The sequence below is a fragment of the Acinonyx jubatus genome, chromosome D1 (genome assembly GCF_027475565.1).
Source record: "Acinonyx jubatus isolate Ajub_Pintada_27869175 chromosome D1, VMU_Ajub_asm_v1.0, whole genome shotgun sequence".
In the NCBI taxonomy this organism is placed as follows: Eukaryota; Metazoa; Chordata; class Mammalia; order Carnivora; family Felidae; genus Acinonyx; species Acinonyx jubatus.
In genome coordinates, this window is record NC_069390.1 from 75,359,316 (window position 1) to 75,378,966 (window position 19,651).

The following is a 19,651-nucleotide window of genomic DNA, read 5'->3' on the forward strand; positions in this document are numbered from 1 at the left end:
AATATGGGATGGGAGAGAGAGAAGATCCATTTAAAAGTTGCTTGACCTCAGTGGAATTTAAATTTTAATTATCACTTAACCCATGAAAGCTCTGCCAGTATTATAACAGCAAGTCAGAATTGTAATTAAATTTCTGCCTGTGGGTTATGTGGGTAAATCCTGTAAGAGGGAGGAATCAATTATGCAAACATTTAAGTGAGCTATAAAACACAGGAAGACAAGAGTTCCTAACTGTTATTGGAGAATTCTAGGATTATGTCAAAAGAATAATTTTACCACCTTACCCTAGAAATGACCAAGATTTATTATTGTGCCCGGGCAGGGAGGGTTCTGAGAAAGTGTACTCACAGCCGCAGAATTTATGCTGAATCATAGACTATTAAAGCTCAAAGAGGCCAAGAGGCAACAGCTAAGACTTGCTGAGCATTTACTGTGGGTTCTGTGTGGCTCTAAGTGTTTTACATGTGATAACTCATGAAGCACCTAGTCTAAGTCTCCCTTTAGAGGTGAGGTCTGTGGGTTAAAAGACAGCCACACCACATGACTGGGAATGGGCTGGACATTCTGACTCCCAGTTCAGGGCTTTCCTTCTGTATCAGACTTCCTTTCTCTCAGCTGAAAGGTCTTATCACTTGGTCATACCTGCAGGGTTTGTTGTTTACCTGTTTGTTTTTTTAATAAAAACAATGTGCTGGGGACACTGGAAAAAATGTGGACTTTAGAGCTGAACCTGGATGTAAACTCTTGCTTGCTACTCACCTCTAAAAGTTTGACCTTCTACATGAATGCCATGTCTCTCCTTGGATTTCATCCTCTGTGACTTCCTGGAATGAAGTCCAACATCCTTCCTTGGTCTGTGAGGTTGGCCCTGGTGGCCCTAGACCGTACTAATCTGGCCAGTTTCACCTTGTAGTAGTCTCCATTCCTTCCTCTCTGCCCTAGCTGCCCCCCCCCCCACCCCCAAGTGTGTTTTCAGTTCTTTGAATGGCCATGGGGCTCCATGGTGCTTGGGATGCTCACTTGCCCCTCTCCTAATCAACACCTTGGGCCTCAGCTTCAATTCTACTTCCTTAGGGAAGTCTTGGGTCCTTAGACTATGTCGGCTCCCTCTATGATATCTTCTCCTAGTCTGCTCACCTGCCCTGTGGGGCTCTTATCCCTGCCATCATTGATTAGTTTCTTGCAGTTGTTTAGTTGAAGCTCCCTTCAGAGAATCGAAGCTTTGTGAGGGCAGGTTCAGGATGGTCCCAGTGCTGACGCCAACAGAAGGCACTCAGTAAATGTTGTATAAATGAGTGAACTCACCTGGAGCCTCAGTTTTTTTCTTCTGTAAAGTGGAGATAAACATTGGACAACCATCAGCATGAAATGGCATATTTATTTAAGACATTCAGCTCACCGTTAGAAGCATGGAACTCAACAAGTGTGGACTTCATTGCCTGTACAGCTTTCCTTCTCTGACAATGTCCCCGAGGCACCGTGCCTGCTGAAACAGCTAAGAAAGAAGGAACCACGTTCTGGATGGTTTTAGTACAGAGTGTATTTTATGCATTCTGAGTCTTTGAACACCGGTCGCCTGCTGATGGCATATGCAGCAGCGAACTCTCCACGAACCAGCACATTTGACAAAGAAGGGCACCTCACTCCCCAGCTGGACGGGGTAACAGAGCGCTTACTGTAGGCTTGATTCTCTCAGGGTCAGAGCCTTCAGCGCATCCCCCTGCTGCATATGGAAGAGATGAAAACAGGAGCAGCTACTCTTCTCGGCTGGTGAGCGGCCAGAGCTGGAAGCAGGGTGGCTTTCAGGTGTCTTCACCCGCCAAACCCAGACAGAGCCACCAAGAGGCTGCTCAGATTTGTGCTGAGGCGGAGACCTCTGGTTTTCCTTTGGAAGGAAACCCTGGTTCTCTCCCTTCCCCCGCAGCCGGAATCCAGACCCAGTGAAATTGTGTTTCCTTCGCAGCAGGCCCTCCTGTGGATTGTAATTCTGCTCACGGGCCCTTGACCCTTTGGACACTCTGTGGGGAGTGTGAGAGAGGAAACCGATACAGAGTTTGGGCCCTTAAAAGAAATAAAACAAAATAAAAACACACAAGAAGAGGCAAGATGGAGCACGTTCAGGGATGTAGGCAACCGAGAAGGCGTGCCACAGATCCTCTAAGAAAAAGCCATGGATGGGTCAAGTTCATGTTTAAGTTAAAGGGAAATGCTTTTTCTTCTTAATGTTTATTTATTTATTGTGAGAGAGACAGACAGAGAGAGAGCATAAGCAGGGGAGGGGCAGAGAGAGAGGGATAGAGAATCCCAAGCAGGCTCTGCACTGTGAGCACAGATCCCTATGTGAGAAATCGTGAGCCCATGACCTGAGCTGAAATCAAGAGCCCTTCTCCTCCCCACCTCCTGGAGATCTTTAATATCATTGAAATCAATAAAGCTGGTTTTAAGACTTACTATGGAATTAGACCTGGGCCAATACTCGCCACTTACTACTATGTGTATGAACTTGGGTAATTACTTCTCCTGTCTAAAACCCAGTTTTCTCATCTATAAAGTGGGCATAGTGTTAGCACCTATCTTATAGGCCAAGAATGGGCAAACTTTTTCTGTCAAGGACCAGATAGTAAATATTTTAGGCTTTTCAGCACATACAGTTTTTGTTGCTTATTCTTGTTTGTCTGTCTGTTTGTTTTAATCTTGTTAACGTTTTTTCATTTTTGAGAGACAGAGCATGAGTGGGGGAGGGGCAGAGAGAGAAAGAGGTGCAGAATCCAGAGCAGGCTCCAGGCTCTGAGCTGTCAGCACAGAGTCCGATGCAGGGCTCGAACTCACGAACCCCAACATCATGACCTGAGCCAAGGTCAGACGCTTAACCGACTGAGCCACCCAGGTGCCCCTGTTTGTTTTTTACAAACTTTTAAAAATGTACAAACTTCTCAGCTTGAGGACTATACCCAACGGGACCCAGGGCCAGATATGGCAACCTCTGTTCAGCCTTACTGTAAAGATTAAATTAAATTAAATTAAATTAAATTAAATTAAATTAAATGAAGAGATAACATATATAAAATGCTTTGCATTGAAGCTCAAATCTCAGTAAATAGTAGGTATGATGATTCCCACCTGGTGACTGTGTAGAAGGCTAACTAAAGACAATATATAGCAGAAGCTGCAGGCTTCTGTACACCAGCTCCCCTGCCCCCCACATATCCAATAGAATGGATATTTGGAAGGGCAATATAACTCATATAGATTAGAGCTATTAATGCGATCCTCATTATTTGATTTGAATCATTTGAAAATTAAATGTGGTCGAGGGAGCTGGGGCCAGTGGACATTTCTGAGTGCCAGCTGCATGCCACGTCTTTGCACGCACTTCTCATGTATTATTTCACAACACTCCTGCTAGGTGGCTTTGATTGTGGAAGAGAAGTGGAGCCTAGGGGAGGGAAATTGATCCCTGGGAAGCAGGTCTGTCTGCCCCAGCCCCTGGGCCAGCCTCACAGCCTTCAGGCTCTGACATCCATTCTCTTTCTCTCTCTAATGCATATGCATTCACACCAGATTTTGCCCCTCGAGCCTGGAATAGATGGCTGCCTGCTGAATGGAATTTAATGAGTGATTCAAAGGCTGTTTCTAATTGTTCACCTCCTGTGTGCCAAGCTCTGTGCTAGGCACTGGAATTAAAAAAGAAAGAAGGAGAAAGAAGGAGAAAGAAAGAAAGAAGAAAGAAAGAAAGAAAGAAAGAAAGAGAGAGAGAAAGAAAGAGAGAGAGAAAGAAAGGGAAGGAAGGAAGGAAGGAAGGAAGGAAGGAAGGAAGGAAGGGAAGAAAAAAAGAGTATGGCACAATCCCTCTTATTAAAGAGCCAAAAGCTAAACAGTCTTCAATAGCAGAAAAGAAACTACCTATATAGATAATCATAATGTATTTACTAAAGTATTCTCTTAGTAGTGCTCAATAGAAAATTCCTTAAGTCAAGCCTTTATCTTTAGGAAATCATTGTTAATAATGCCTAGATTTGTATTTAAAACACAGTTCCAGGGCACCTGGGTGGCTCAGTTGGTTAAGCATCAGACTTTGGCTCAGGTCACGATCTCATGGTTCCGTGAATTCCAGCCCCACATCAGGCTCTGTGCTGACAGCTCAGAGCCTGGAGCCTGCTTCAGACTCTGTGTCTCCCTCTCTCTCTGCCCCTCCCCAGCTTGCACTCTGTCTTTCTTTCTCTCTCAAAAATAAAATAAAACATAAAAATAAAATTAAAACACGGCTCCCTACCGCAGTCTCCCCACTATAGTATAAAAATCTTCATCGTCTTTCAGAGAATAAAGTGTAAACTTCTTGGATCATATTCAAGGCCTTATGCCAAGGCTTTTAGTGGTTGTGCCAGATATGTTGAGATGGTGCTATGGGATGATGATTGTGTCCCCCTCAACATTCATGTGTTGAAACCTATTTCTCAATGTGATGGTATTTAGGGGTGGGGCCTTTAAGAAGGGATTGGATCATGAGGGTGGAGCCCTGATGAATGGGATTAGTGCCCTTAGAAAGGAGGCTCTAAAGAGATTCCAGGCTCCTTTAGTCATGTGAAGTTACATAGAGAAGATGGCCATTTATGAGGAGGTGGGATCTCACTGGAGCCATGATCTTGGACTTCCCAGCCTCCAGAACTGTGAGAAGTCAATTTCTGTTGTTCATAAGCCACCAGTCTATGGTATTTTGTTATAGCAGCTTAAACATACTAAGCAGATCATGACAGCCTCGTTCATAGACGCTACACGGACGTCCCTTTGTCTGCTACAAATATGATCATTGTTCCACGTGTGCCTCAACCCAAAACTGGTTTGGGAAGCATTGTCCTTCACAACCTGTCTCTGACTCCCCTTTTCTGCCTCATTTCCCTCAACTGTGCCTATGCCCAGGGTCTGCTCCCCGTTCCTTGGACATTTGTCCTATTTTCCAACCTACGCACTTGTGTTCACACGGTTCTTTCTGCCTGGAAGTCTTGCCCTACCCTTTTGACCACTTCTGCATAGTCTGCAAATTCTTTAAAAGAATAGCCCATAAGTTACCGCTTTCATGAAGAATTCCCTGCATTCATTGTTCTTTGAACTGTAATAGTGCTTTATCTTTTTGATGGCATATGCCATCGGCTGCATCCTTGGTAGTGAAAGGAGTTAGTGCTTATTCTGGCACATAGTAGGGATCAGGTGGCCAGCTGGCCAGCCTGCCTGCTTTCCCTGCTCTATCTGTGGAATCTCAGGTACATCACTTAAGTCAGTGGTTCTTAAACATAGCCGCACATTATAATTGCCTGAAGTGGTGTTCGTTTTATTTACTATCCCGATGCTCAGGCCATATCCCAAATCAGTGAAACCTAAAACTGGAGAGGGTGGGATCCAGCATCAGAGCTCCCCCGGTGACTCCAATAGGCAGCCTGGGGTCTAGAGCCACTGTTTCCAACAACCTGACTGTTGTTTCCGGGGTCGTTCTGAAAATTCAATGCAATGTTTGCAAAAGCTTGGCACAGAGCCTGCTGCAGAGTGAGTGTGCACTAACTGTTAATTATTGTATTATATTTTACCCCGGCTTTTCACTTCATTGCCAACAATGTCTTCCACAGTAATAGGTACTAAATAAAATGATGGGTGAATGAACAAATGCTCCTCGGGGAGGCCTAAGGGAACCCTCCAGCAGGTTGTTGCCGAGAGCTGCTGGTCTCAGTGTGGAACTGAAGGTTGTGCCCGGAGCAGAGGCATGGGGACATTGTCTGTCCCGGGTGCAGGCAACGGGGAGGCTGGTGTTAGCTTTACAGGTTTTAGAAAACAATAATAAAACCAACGACAAGCCCGTCTTCTTTTCTTATTGCCACTGGAAATTCTCAACCACATTGGTGGGAAAATGCTTCTTGTAGGGCCAGACTTCTCCCACCCCTCTGCCCTCTCCCCCTCAGCTTGGAACACCCCTGGCCTGGAGCCCAGCAAGATAGGACTGAAGAGGTCTTATCGTCAGCACGACTAATGAGCTAAATGGCTTGAGAAAGAAACAAGGGAACTGTAAATTATATTTATAAATTAAGTCATATAGAGCTGGACTAAGTGATTAAAGTGTGTGCCCATAATTAAATACTTGTATGGCATCTGGGCCTTGGGAGTTCTTTCTGCTGTAATGATTGGCGGGCTTTGTGGTAGGCTGACGACTCATACAGAGGTCCTGGGGCAAGGGGGAGGGGCCAAGGTCGTTGTATAAACAGAAGAATCCTTGAGGGAGAGCAGTGGATGTGGTCAATAGGATGGGCAAGCGAAATGCAGGGTAAGAGATGAGGGGGAGAGAGCCCCAGAGCCCCCCGGGGAATATGGGAGGCAGGAACAGCAGCCTGTGTGAGCAAAGGAAAGCCAAGAGGCAGTGCTATCAGGCCCAGCAGGAAGGGAGGGCCTCAGCCAAACTTCCACCTTTATTTTCCGTCCTCTCCTTCGCAGGCCGCACGTAGAGTCACAGAAGTCAATATATATTCTTCGAACACAGTGTACTTTTTATGCCTCTCTACCTTTGCCCTCGTCCTTCCCTGCATGCCCTTCCCTTCTCCATTCCTCACCTAGCCTGGTCCTTCGGGATCCAGCTCCAAGGTGCCTCCTGGAGCCTTTTCCCGACTCGCGTAGGCAAGTTTTAACTCTGGCTCCCACAGGCACACTGCAGGATAATCCTCTGTTGAGTCTCTCTCTCTCTCTTTCTGTAACATCCCGGATAGCAGAGGCTTTCTTCTTAGCTCCTAAGAGTTAACCTGGCAGAATGGAAGGTACTTAATAGATATCCGCTGAGTGAGTGAATGGATGAAGGACAGCCTTGCAAAGAAGGGGGGAGGTGGTATTCCCCTCCTCCTCTAGATGGAAGATCTAGGCTATAAGCTCTGGAAGTCAGGTGCTATGTCTTGTTCATTTCATGTCGGCAGCACCCGGCATGGCTCTCAGCAGACACAAATTGCTTCAGGAGTCTTTGCTGGGTGGATAGGAGACAATTAAAAGGAGATATACTTCGGTACAAATTCCTCTCCTCTGAGCTCCCCACCTCCACATAAATAAGCAAAATGAGAGTAGTGTCGGTCTACACTGGTGTTTACAAAACAACATTGTCTATCTTAGTAAAAGTACAGGGAGGGCAGGCAGTGCACGGGAGACCCAAGATCAAAGGGAGGTTTGTTGGAGGGGGCACGGCTGAGGGAAGAGATGGGAGGAGATGGGAGAGAGGGATGTGGGAGTCTGGGAGGCCCAGGTGTGGGAATTCAGGGGAAAGAGGAGGAGACTGTGATGGAAAGCTCTCCAGAGCAGCCTTTAAAGGGAGGTCACAAAAGAAATGAAGAGTCAAGAGGGTGTGTCTTGGGAGGAACGCGATCACCCCGCTAGATAAGCTGCACGTAGGGCAAGGGAATGTGTTCAGGGTGAGAGATGGGGAGAAAACTGGGGGGGTTGAGGGACCGGACCAAAAGGTGCCGAAAGGAAGCCAGGGATGAGGCCCAGCTGTTTGCACTACTCTGCAGATTGTGGAGGCACAGTTGGTAACAGTTCAAGAAGTGGGAGTCTGCACTCACGGAGGGCTGCATAGGTGTGTGGCCTTAACACAGCTCTAACTCTGTTTCCTCCTACGTGAAATGGGGATGATGCATGGACCTACCTCTTGGGGGACTGTGAGCATTCAATGAGTTCATATACATAAGTAGTGCCCGGCATACAGTAAATACTCAGTGAATCTCAGCAGTAATAATTGTGAACCATAGACAATTTGACATTTTACTATTGATTCCTTGCTTCTCTGCATCTTTCCACCCCAGGGAGAGAAATGCTAAAAGGGCCTCGACATTCCTTACTTCATCAGTAGCAGTAGCAGGAAGCTGGATGGGAGAGAACTAGATATTTCTTTAAAAATGTATTTTTTAATTTAATTCTTTTTTGAGACAGGGAGTGTTCGCTCATGCACATGCATGGGTGGGGGAGCAGAAGGAGGAGGAGAGAAAGAGAGACTCTTAAGCAGGCTCCATGACCAGCACAGAGCCAGGCGTGGGGCTCAATCTCACAGAGATCATGGCCTGGACCAAAATCAAGAGTCAGATGCTTAAATGGTTGAGCCACCCAGGCACCCCGGGAATTAGACATTTCTTAAATATTTTTCCCCATTAGGATATTCTGTCCTATGTCCAACCTGTTACAAATTTTTGTTGGTCCCCAAGGTGATAGCACAATAGCCAGATGTGTAAATTTGGGGAGATGACATTTCCTCTCTAGGTCTCAGTTGCCCATCTGTACCTTTGGAAGGATTGAGTCTCTCTCTGATCGCTAGTAGCCCTTCCCTCTTTAACATTCCATGGTGCCACGAATTCTAAATCAGCCCAGGCCTTAGATGGGAGTGGGGGAAGAAGTGGGTGAAGTGTAGACCAACACAGTGGACAGAGAACATCCTAGATCTGTGTGAGGTCGAGGAGTGGCTGGGGTCATGGTCCTCAGAGTCCCCAAGGGTCCCCAGGATGGCTTTGTGCCCTGCACTGGGAGAAGGGCAGGGAGATGGTTGGCCCAAAGATGAACTGCTCTGGCCATGCAGCATCCACGAAGCATCTACCAGGGCTCAGGGCAAGACAAGAAAACTGCAGCAGAACCTCCATGCATCATGGAGCCATTTATCTCTCTGTAGCCCTGCATCGCACACATGAATTGCATTAGGGGCTGTAATGTTGTATCAGAGCAGATGTCCTACGTGTAAATCTCCTCAATTCAACCCTTGAGCCTTGACAAAACTGCAAGAAAACCCCTGCACTCTGCCTGAGCCTTCATACTCATTTAGGTCAACTGTAATTTGAGAAAATATTTTTTCAACATCCAAAAGCTCTTTTCTATGCTTCAATCTTTGTCTTTCTCTGTCCCTCTGTCTCTGTCCTTCCCGCTCTGTCTGTTTGTTTGTATTTCCTGTTCTCTCGGGTCTCTTGTTTGTCTATCTTTCCTGCTTCTCTCTCTCTCTTTCCCTGAAGACATGTTTTTCTGTAAATACTGCAGCTCGGCTCTGAATCACAGATCAAAGCATTTCTTCTTCATTCATCTTTTGAGGCCAAATTGCAATTTCTAAAGTCTGTGGTTTTCACTAATCTGTCTCTGTGTCGCCTCACTTTAAATCAACAGAAAGCAGCACACAATAACACATTGAAGCTGCCACACGGAAGCAAAGAGCATAATCTGAGCGCAGCATTATTGAGTCTCAGTACCCACAGGTAGAACTATCTGGGGTCTTTATTATACCCGACATTAATCTTGGTAAACAACTTGTTTGGGTGAAAGTCGAAAGCCAGAGAAACAAGGAAAATTCAAGGTTATCAGAAAACAAAACGTGATCTCTTCCCCCTCCCACTCTCCTTCCTGCACTTTCCAGTGACATCTACGGCTTTGTCTACTTGGACCAAATAAAGGGCGGGCGGAAGTTGGACTGTTTTCCTCAGGGAACATGCCCAGAGACAGTTCAGAGACTTTCTGGGACTTAGACATTTGCAGAGCTCTGTCATGGTCTGGGGCCTGGGAAGAGTCCTGGAGAGTTACAGGTTTTGTTTGTTTTCCTCCTCAGAAGAAAACATTCCTGAGGGCAATTGTTAAGCCTTATTCCTGAACCTGGTTGCTTGTCTCCTGGCGTCCAGTCTGACTCTAACTGCAATCGCCCTCAGCTTTTTGGGTGAAACACTGTATTTTAGCAGCTCCAGGGTCCAATGGGCGTTTGACAGACCAACACACCTGCATTAATGCAAATCTCTTGCATGGGTGGTCAAAGGTTAAACACATCATTGATTAAAAAACTTTAAATTTTACTCAATGATTACTTTTAATTTTTATATTTGCATTATTTTACCTTACCTATACTTACCTTACTATAACATTTATAGTGCATTACATTGCATTATTATTTTTTTTAACAATAATTTTCTACAAATGCCGGATAAAAACCATAGTATGAATAATCCTTACTCTTGCTAAATTTCTCTGGCAGACTTTAAGGAGATCAGTTGTCACTCAGACCCAGCAGTGGAAGTCTGATGATCTGGCATCTCCAAGTCCTGGGAGTGCCTCCGGGTTTAATTTCAGGCCCAACTCCCTCCAGGCTGCTAGAATCTGCCCTACTTTCCCAGCGACAAGAGCCAGTACAGATCTCCTTGTTTGATCTTCTCCAGAGGTTGGAGTTGGGGGGGGGGGTGGATAGAGTAACCACAGAAAGCTGGGGGATGGGGCAGATGGGAGAGTCTGGATAAAATTCCCTGGTTCAGTCTTCCCTGAGAAGGAGATGCACTACCTTAACATGTTATAATGTGCCTCAGTTTACAAAGCTGAGCTCAGATCAAAATGTCCTATTTAAGGTAAGCAAGGTAGGGGACATTATCTTCACTTTAAATTTAAATTTAATTTAATTTAACTTTTTAAAATATTTATTTTTGAGAGAGAGAGAGAGAGAGCGAGAGCACATGCGTGAGTTGGGGAGAGGCAGAGGAGAGGGAGACAGAGGATACAAAGCAGGCTTTATGTTGACAGCAGAAAGCCTGATGCAGGGCTTGAACTCGGGAACCTTGAGATCAATGACCTGAGCTGAAGTTGGAAGCTTAACCGACTGAGCCATTCAGGCGCCCCTATTTAATTTTATTTTTAATGTTTATTTTTGAGAAAGAGAGAGAGAGAGAGAAAGCACATGTGTACTGGAGTTGGGGAGGGGCAGAGAGAGAGAGAGACAGAATTCAAAGCAGGCTCCACACTGTCAGTGCAAAGCCTGACGTGGGGCTGGAACCCGCGAACCGTGAGATCGTGACTTGAGAAGAAGTTGAGCACTCAATTGACTGAGCCACATAGGTACCCCATTTTTAATTTTTTTTAAATGTTATTTTTATTTTAGAGATGAAGAAATCAAATTGCTGAGAGATTAAAGTAGTTACTGGCCCATGATTAGTCAGCTACTCTGTGGCAGAGGGAAATCTCCAAATCCAGTGTTGCTCATTTGAGTTTGCCCATGGAGACCCATGAGGCTAATCACTGCCAAAACACAGGGCTCGTTACTCACAAGTAATGCAGGCACCCCCGAATCCCTGTAACTGAACGAGGCAGGTGTTATCTTCCCCTTCTGCATATGGGTAAACTGAGCCACGCAGTTTCCCAGTGTCACACAGCTGGTAAGTGGCAGAGCTGGCTTCCAAACGCAAGTCTGGATCTAAGTGCAGTGCTTTTCCCATGCCACCTTTCTGGGTATTGGAAAGTCCATCTGGAAATAAAGAAGACACTCCTGAGTTATGAGGGTTGATTGTCTGCAGTAGGAAACTGATGATGCAAAGTTAAGAGTTTACTTTTCTGGAGAGATGTCAGATTATAATGAATAGACTCTTGCTCTAATTATGTGCAGTGCAGTTGTTTCCCTTCCTATTGAAGACAAAGGTTACTCTATAGATGCAATATGGAAATGTGGTTTGGGAGATGATTTTGTAATGAAGTGGAATGGGTGGCCAAGGTCGGACAATAAATGGACCAGGAGAGAGCAGGGCTAGGTGGGGAGGAATTCAGTGGGTTCAAAAGTCGATATAGAAAAAAAAAAAAAAGGTTTAGGAGAAGACGGACTGATTAAAAGCAAGGATTGGAGACGCAATGAATGATAAAAAGCATAGCGATTGGTAGACTTTAGGAGAGGGTGAGCCCAGGGCAGAGAGTGGTGTTGAGACTCTAATGAAAGCATGGGACTCTCACTCTAACTTCACATGCACACAGCCATCATTCTCTTAATCTGAAACCTGGCTTAAGCACGCTGGGCCTAGAGGGAAGGCAGATGAAGACTGAAAAGAATCATTCATTAAGCTCAGTCTGTCATCGAGGAGGCATCCAAAATTGGGGTTTATCTGGGGGAAGATAGGTTGGAATCCAGCCGAGCAAGGAATTGTGTTTTGGAGTCTATGGTTTGGGTCTGGAAGGGGGGGGGAGAGGGGATTTTGTTTGGAACCAAGGCAGAAAGAACGTGAAGACCAAAAAGCCGAAGCTGAGAGCCAGACAACCCAGGGGCAAGCAGTCTGGGCCAGGACCTAGCCCGTTGGATGGATTCGTGTTGTACGGGAATTGGTGATTAACTTGAGGACACTACAGTTGACCCTTGAACAATGTGAGTGTTCGGGGACCCAACCCCCACACAGTCAAATTCTGCATGCACCTTCAAAGAAGTCTGCATACAGGGGCGCCTAGGTGGCTCAGTCGGTTAAGTGTCCGACTTCAGCTCAGGTCATGATCTCATGGTTTGTGAGTTCGAGCCCCACATGGGGCTCTGGGCTGATGGCACTGAGCCTGCTTGGGATTCTGTCTCCCTCTCTCTCTCTCCCCCACTCTCAAAATAAATGAATAAACTTTAAAAAATCTTTAAAAAATAAATAAAAAAATCTACGCACACCTCATGACTCCCCCCGGAACTTAACTACTAATAGCTTACTGTTGACCAGAAACCTTACTGATAACATAAACAGTTGATCAGCACATATTTTGTACATTATGTATATTATATACTGTATTCTTAGAATAAACTAAGCTAAAGAAAATGTTATTAAGAAAATTATAAGGGGGCACCTGGTTGGCTCAGTCGGTTAAGCGTCCGACTTCGGCTCACGGTCCTTGAGTTCGAGCCCCCCGTCCGGCTCTGTACTGACAGCTCAGAGCCTGGAGCTTGCTTCAGATTCTGTGTCTCCCTCTCTCTCTGCCCCTCCCCCGTTCATGCTCTGTCTCTCTCTGTCTCAAAAATAAATAAACATTAAAAAAAATTACAAGAAAAAGAAAACACATTTACAGTACTAGACTGAAAAATCCATGTATAAGTGGACCATGCAGTTCAAACCCATGGTTCTAAAGGGTCAACTGTATTTATAATTTGCTTCTCAGTAAATATTATGTACCCTGAATGCCCATTTTGTAGTCAAATAAATTTCTCTTAATGGCTTCCTGAGAGCATTCTGCTCGCTGATCCACAGCAGAAGGAGGAATAGAGAAAGTGCCAAGCTATCACACCATCATGACAACTCCAAAGAGAGAAGCAGATTGTACCATGCTCAGGGGTTGGAGCCCCAAAGCCCAGAGTTGTCTTATTGGGTTGGTACTATTCACTGTCATTTGGAGGAAATTATTGGGGTGTCTTATTTCAACTTCATATTTTTCAGGTGGATTTTACTAGTTATGACTTGGCATCAGTTTCAAAACAAGTGGCTCTTTTGGAAACACTCTCTGCTCTGCAACATTTTGGGTGTTTCTCACAAAGGTATCCTGTCCATCTGGTCCTGCAAAGGTAGAGAGTCAGGAAAGTGGATGTGCTAACTTTGAAGTAGGGCTTACCCGAAATAGGAGTGGAACTGGCTGCCCTACATTCTCTTCTTTAAAATAAAAAAGGGCACCTGAGAAATAATTCATTCTTCCCCATGCGGTATCCTGGGGAGATATAGCTGACAGGTTGATTTAGACAAAGAAAAGATATAAACAAAGCCACTCGGTAAGAACCTTTTCCGCAGAAACTAGAAACAGACCATACAGTCAAGATTTGTAAATGACATTTAACATTCACTAAACACCCACTAACCGCCCCCCCCCCCCCCCCCGCCACCTCCACCGCCTTTGGTCAGGCATTATGCTCGTTCCATGGGATGGGATGGACAGCTGCTTCCTTGTGTAGAGACAAGCTTGTTAGCCACTAGCATGAAAACAGAATCAAATAGTAAGTGGAAATACTAGGTTTGGGAAGTGAAACCAGAGTTTCGATGAATTTTGACCCATGTCTGTTTAAGACTGTCTTATCTAGTTGTGATTGAAAAAAAAAAAATTAACAGAGCTTTATTCTTGTATCCTGCTGATCTCAGAAAATATTTTAACAGGTGCAAATATTATAGGCAGCTTCTTCTTCTTTTTCTTACTGAGGCATAATTAACATACAAGATTATATTGGTCACTAGTGTATAACAGATTGATTCAATATTTGTATATATTGCAAAATGATCTACACAATAAATCTAGTTAACATCTGTCACCGTACATCATTACAAAATATTTTTTCTTGTGGTGGGAACTTTTAAGATCCATTCTCTTTTAGCAACTTTCAAGTATGCAACACAGTATTTTAACGATACTCATCATGCTGTACATCTCTATGACTTCTTTATAAGTGATCCCTTTCATTTCACCCCACCCCCACCTTTGGCAATCTCCAATCTGTTCTCTGTATGTAGGAGCTTGTTTTTCCATTTGTCTGTTTTGTTTAGATTTCACATGTAAGTGATTTGTCTTTCTCTGTCTGACTTATTTCACTTAGCACAATGCCTTCGAAGTCCATCCATGTTGCAAATGGCAAGATTCCATTCTTTTATATAACTTCATATATCTATATCTATATCTATATATATCACATCACATTTTTTCTTATCCATTTATCCATTGATGGACAATTAGGTAGTGTCCATGTTTTGATATTGCGAATAACACTGCAGTGAACGTAGAGTTGCAGGTATCTTTGCAAGGTAGTGTTTTCATTTTCTTTGGATAAATACCTGGAAGTTGAAATACTGGAACTTACGGTAGTTCTATTTTTAAAGTTTGTTTATCTTGAGAGAGACAGAGGGTGCGCGTGCGTGAGGGCAGGCTCTGTGCTATCGGTGCAGAGCCTGATGTGGGGCTCGATCTCACAAACTGTGAGATCATGACCTGAGTCACAACCAAGAGTCGGGCACTTAAGTGTCTGAGCCACCCAGGCACTCCAGTAGTTCCATTTTTAATTTTGTGGGGGAACCTCTACGCCATTTTCCACAGTGGCTACTATTTGGCTCCGATTTGACATAAGTACGTGTGGGATCTCTCCTCTAGGCCAGAAGAGAAACTCTGAAAGCTGGTGAATGGGTCCCTGGTTTCGGAAAGGAATGACGGGGTTGCCGGATCACAATGAAGTTGGAGGGAGGGTCTTCTGTGTTCATGTCAGACCCTCATGGGGACGCTTCATGGCATCTGGGTAGGTCCTGAAGCATGGGGTCTTGCATCACCAGGACTTCTCAACACTGTTGACTTTGGGGCTGATTAATTCGTCATTGTGGGGGGCTGTCTCGTGCCTTGTAGGGTGTTCAGCAGCATCTCTGGCCTCTACTCACTTGGTCTACCCCAGTTGTAGGGGCGACAACCAAAGTGTCAACCAAAAGTGTCTCTTGACACTGTAAATGTTCCCTTGGGGGCAAGACTGCCTCCAGTTGAGTACCACCAGCACAGCTGAAGGTGAAGGGAAAGTGTGCTTCAGGCAAAAGGGTCCCTTTGGATGCCCGTGGAGAAGCAGGGCCCTGCCCTGCGTATGCTGGGGGAAAAATGGCCATGGGCTATGGTAAAGAGGAATACAGAGAAGAGGCTAGGAAAATACTTTAGGGCCAGGTTGCAAAGCTCACTGCTAAAATTGCTAATCAATGGGACTTGATCTTGCAGGGAATCAGGAAAGCCCGTGGTTTGGGAGAGAAGAGTGGTTGGAGGAGGAATCTCACAAGAGTGCAGAGATGGAAACGGAAGAGGGGGACTGAGGCGGAAGATTGGGGGGGCGCTGCTGCAGCCAAGTGAAGGTACAGAGGGTGGCTCAGTGAGGCTGGCTGGGGGAGGCCAGTGTAGGAGACACTCCCAGGGAGATTGGCAACTCAGTAAGAACTAGCATGTGGAAGGTGGGAGAGAGGAATCAGGTGAGAGAAAGACATTACTGAGCAAAGAGCATAACGTTGACTGAGATAAGGAAATTTGAAAGAGGAGGAGGAGCACATCTGACATTTAACAATGAATTCTTATTTTTTTTTAAGTTTATTTTTGACAGAGAGAGAGAGAGAGCATGACCAGGGGAGGGGCAGGGAGAGAGAGGGAGACAGAGGATTTGAAGCAGGCTGTGAACGGAAGAGCAGAGAGCCCGACGTGGGGCCTTGAACCCGTGAACCACAAGATCATGACCTGAGCCTAAGTGCCTAACCGACTTAACTGACTGAGCTTAACCGACTGAGCCACCCAGCTGCCCCAACAATGAATTCTTCAACGCTGCTTCTGTCTGGGCCTCCACGTGGGCACACAGGAGAGACTCAGATTCTTCCTCTAAGGGTCTCGAAGTACCAGTTATTGGTTCAGCTGGAACAATGCACCTGCTCAGTAGAGCAAAGACAAAGGTTTGAATAACAACAACAACAACAACAACAACAGCAACTACTACTATGTATTCAGCACTTACTATGTGCCAGGCACTGAGCCAGGATTTTTTGCACACTGCCTCACTCAATATATGAACGATATGTGAACAAAAAGTATGTATGAGACAGATACTACTTGTACTTTCACCTTAGAGGTTATTTTATTCACATATTTATTGAGTGACTACTCTGTGCCATGTACTGTTTTAGGCACCCAGAGTGTATCAGTGAATAAAACAGAGAAAAAAAAACACCATGCCCTTGTGGAGTGTACACTTTAGTTGGGAAACTGAAATGAGAAAACCAGAGCTTAGTGAGATAAGGTAACTGCCCGTCCCTGTAGCTGGTGGGTGCTGGGGCGAGAGGTAGGGAGCGATGCACCTGCTGTTCCGCTATGCTTGCTGTGGTCCGCGAAGCCCCATAGCCATCACCAGAAAACTCCTTGCAAAGTGGGCAGAGAAGGCGAAAGACTGCCTGGTGCCGGTACCTAAGAATTTTGAAGCCCAGAACCCAGATATGAGGATTGGGGGTATGGCTTCCTCAGTGAGAGAATTATCTAGAGTGCTTCCATGCCTGGGATGAACAGCAGCGCGCTCACAGCTCAACATAGTTCTGAGAAGGCAGGTGTCTCGTTGCTGTTACATTGCCAAGCCCCCAGATGTTAGCCAAGAGTCCATAACAAATAAGGGGGTCAGTAGAAAGCCATGTCTATCCACTTTAAATCTTACCCTACATACTTTCCATTACTTACTAGCTGCCTTGGGAATTAGCCAAAATAATATTAACTGTAAACTAAGGCCAAATGCATCATTCTCTCTCTCTCTCTCTCTCTCTCTCTCTCTCTCTTTTAATGTTTATTTATTTTTGAGAGAGAGAGAGAGACAGAGTGTGAATGGGGAGGAGGCAGAGAGAGAGGGAGACAAAGAATCCGAAGCAGGCTCCAGACTCTGAGCTGTCAGCATAGAGCCCGACGCAGGGCTCGAGCTTACGAACCATGAGATCATGACCTGAGCCGAAATCGGACACTTAACAAACCGAGCCACCCAGACGTCCCCAAATGCATCATTCTTGTGCGTCGTTGAGCCCAGACCAGACTCTGTGCTCTGGTCTACCTCATTTGCTTAAGGTTTTTGGATCACAGCCCTCTTCCAAATCAGTTGAGGAGGACAGACATTTGGGAGGAAGCTTTATTTTCTTAAGCAAACCATGGCAGGCCTCAAGGACCTGTGGTCTGAGGGTTTTACCTGTGACAAAATATATCCCAGTTGGCTTTTTCTAGAGCCACGGCCTCAGTTCACATTGGTTGGTGCTGTTTACTGCCCAACATTAGGGAGAAAAGCCAAACCAACTGGACATAGAATGCACAAGACCTGGCCTTGGGGCCCCGGTACATTTAACTTAGGAAGGTTTGGGCCATAGTACATATAAAATCTCAATGAAACAATGATAAAATGCTTGCTCACACTGTAAGTCTGGAGTAGGCTATATTTAGAGTGTGACCCAGGCCTGACAACATTACCAAAAACCCAGGATGTTTCATTCTTTCCATCCTGCCATCTTGATGTTGCCTTCATCCTTGGACTGGTGAGCAAAGGGCTGCTGTAATTCCAGCCATCAATTCTCAGTCAGTAATAACTAGAGAAAGGGGAAAGATTTCTCCTTTTCTCTCTTTCTTTATTTTAGAAACAAGAAAACTTTCCCAGAATCAGTAGCAGATTTCACTCTTACGTTTCATTGGTTAGAACTGAGTCACAATCTCATTCCTAAACAAAGGCTTGCCAGGAGGAATGGGGCTATCGTCGTCGGCTTATAGACAAACCAGAGTCACCGTATGAAGATGGGCTTGGTGACAGCTTCCCCTGAGGCACATGGCTGTGTGAAAAATGGTGGATGCCTAAACCCATACTCATTCATATCTATCTGGAAGGGGGAAGAGAGGTGGGCTGTATAGTCTAGGATAGACAACCAAGAGTGTTCCCCTCAACAGCTCACAATCTAGCCTGGACAGGTTCAGTATTCTGTGTACCTCTAGAGAAGGGAAGCAATCAAGCTTGTATCTTCCCTTACTCAGCCCTACCCTCCACATCTGATGTACTTGGACTGTGCCAGTTGGAGGCCTTTTTTTTTTTTTTTCTTTTTGTTTTTATGCTAGTTATAACCTTACTTTGTAGTTAGGAAAGGCCTTTCTTCCAACACGCTCCAGGCACTTTTATAGACTCTTTGACCTCTGCCCAGAGGATTACTATCTTCCATTTATGGAGATGGTGTGAGGGTCAGGAGGTAGCCCCAAAGCCCAATCTGGAGGCAGAGTACTTCTTCCTTCTTGCTTCTCCAATACGAGTGACAGCCCAAAAAGGCCCAGGCTCTCTGCGGAGGCTTCTGGATGCAGGGGTGTGGTCTATTAACAAAAGCTTCCTTTGTGCTGACTGGAGTTTCTGGAAAAAGTCGGCTCCCCAGCAATCCTGGAGAGGTACTCAGTGATTGTTCAGAGCCCGAATGGATTACAACGGTTCAAACCAGTATTTGTCCATGTAGGTCTCATTCTAGTTTGTTCCCTTACCTTTGGGCAACACCACTGGTAGGCCATTGGATTCTTTTGAGAAATGTTCAGTCTCTTCTCTAGCGGGCCAATGTGCTGGGTGTTGCACATCAAGCCATGAGCAAGACACGGTTCCTGCCCTCAAAGAGCTCACAGATTGTGGGGGAGAACACTCAAGGAATGCGTGGCTGCATAAGTGTGTCCCACCCCCTCTTGTTGGGCGGGTGCAGGGTTCCCAAGGAGAGGTGTTGTTTAAGGCTTAGACTGAAGGCACTAGGGGAACAAAATATTGACTGTCTCCAAGAAAGACCGTGTCTCAACTGAGATTTCTTAAAGTTTAAGGAGTATTAATTCCATAGGATGTTAGTTTTAAAATCACCTGGGGGAAAATAGCTAGTTAGATACATTTGGGAACCGACAGATTAAGCAGTGTGCAGGACCCACAGAGCTTTTAATAAATGTACCAGTGAGAACCATGAATCTCTCAGAGGGATGTGGAGCATACATTTCCCAAACACAGGTGACCACAAAATCCTTTCCCCCCCATCTCTCTCAAATGAGTGATTCCAAATTTGAGAACTTAGCTCATTGTAACTGAGTGGAGATGGAAGAGGGGTGGGGGTGACCATGGGTCAGAGAGAGTTTCACAGTTCTTCTCTAAGAGCTACCGGGGCAAGCTTTTGATACAATAGCTAATTTTCTGGTATTGTTTATATTGCGTAGTGGACACTGTGGTCTCCCTAACTAATTAAACTCAATTATAGTAAAAAGATTCCTTTTGCAGTGGATAGTTTAGCAATGAGCATGTGGCCCCATTTTTTGACCAATGGGAGGAGAGGGGAAATATACTAAGGGCTTACAGAGAGGTTTTTCTGCTTTAGGAAAGAGAAAACAGGAAGAGACCTTG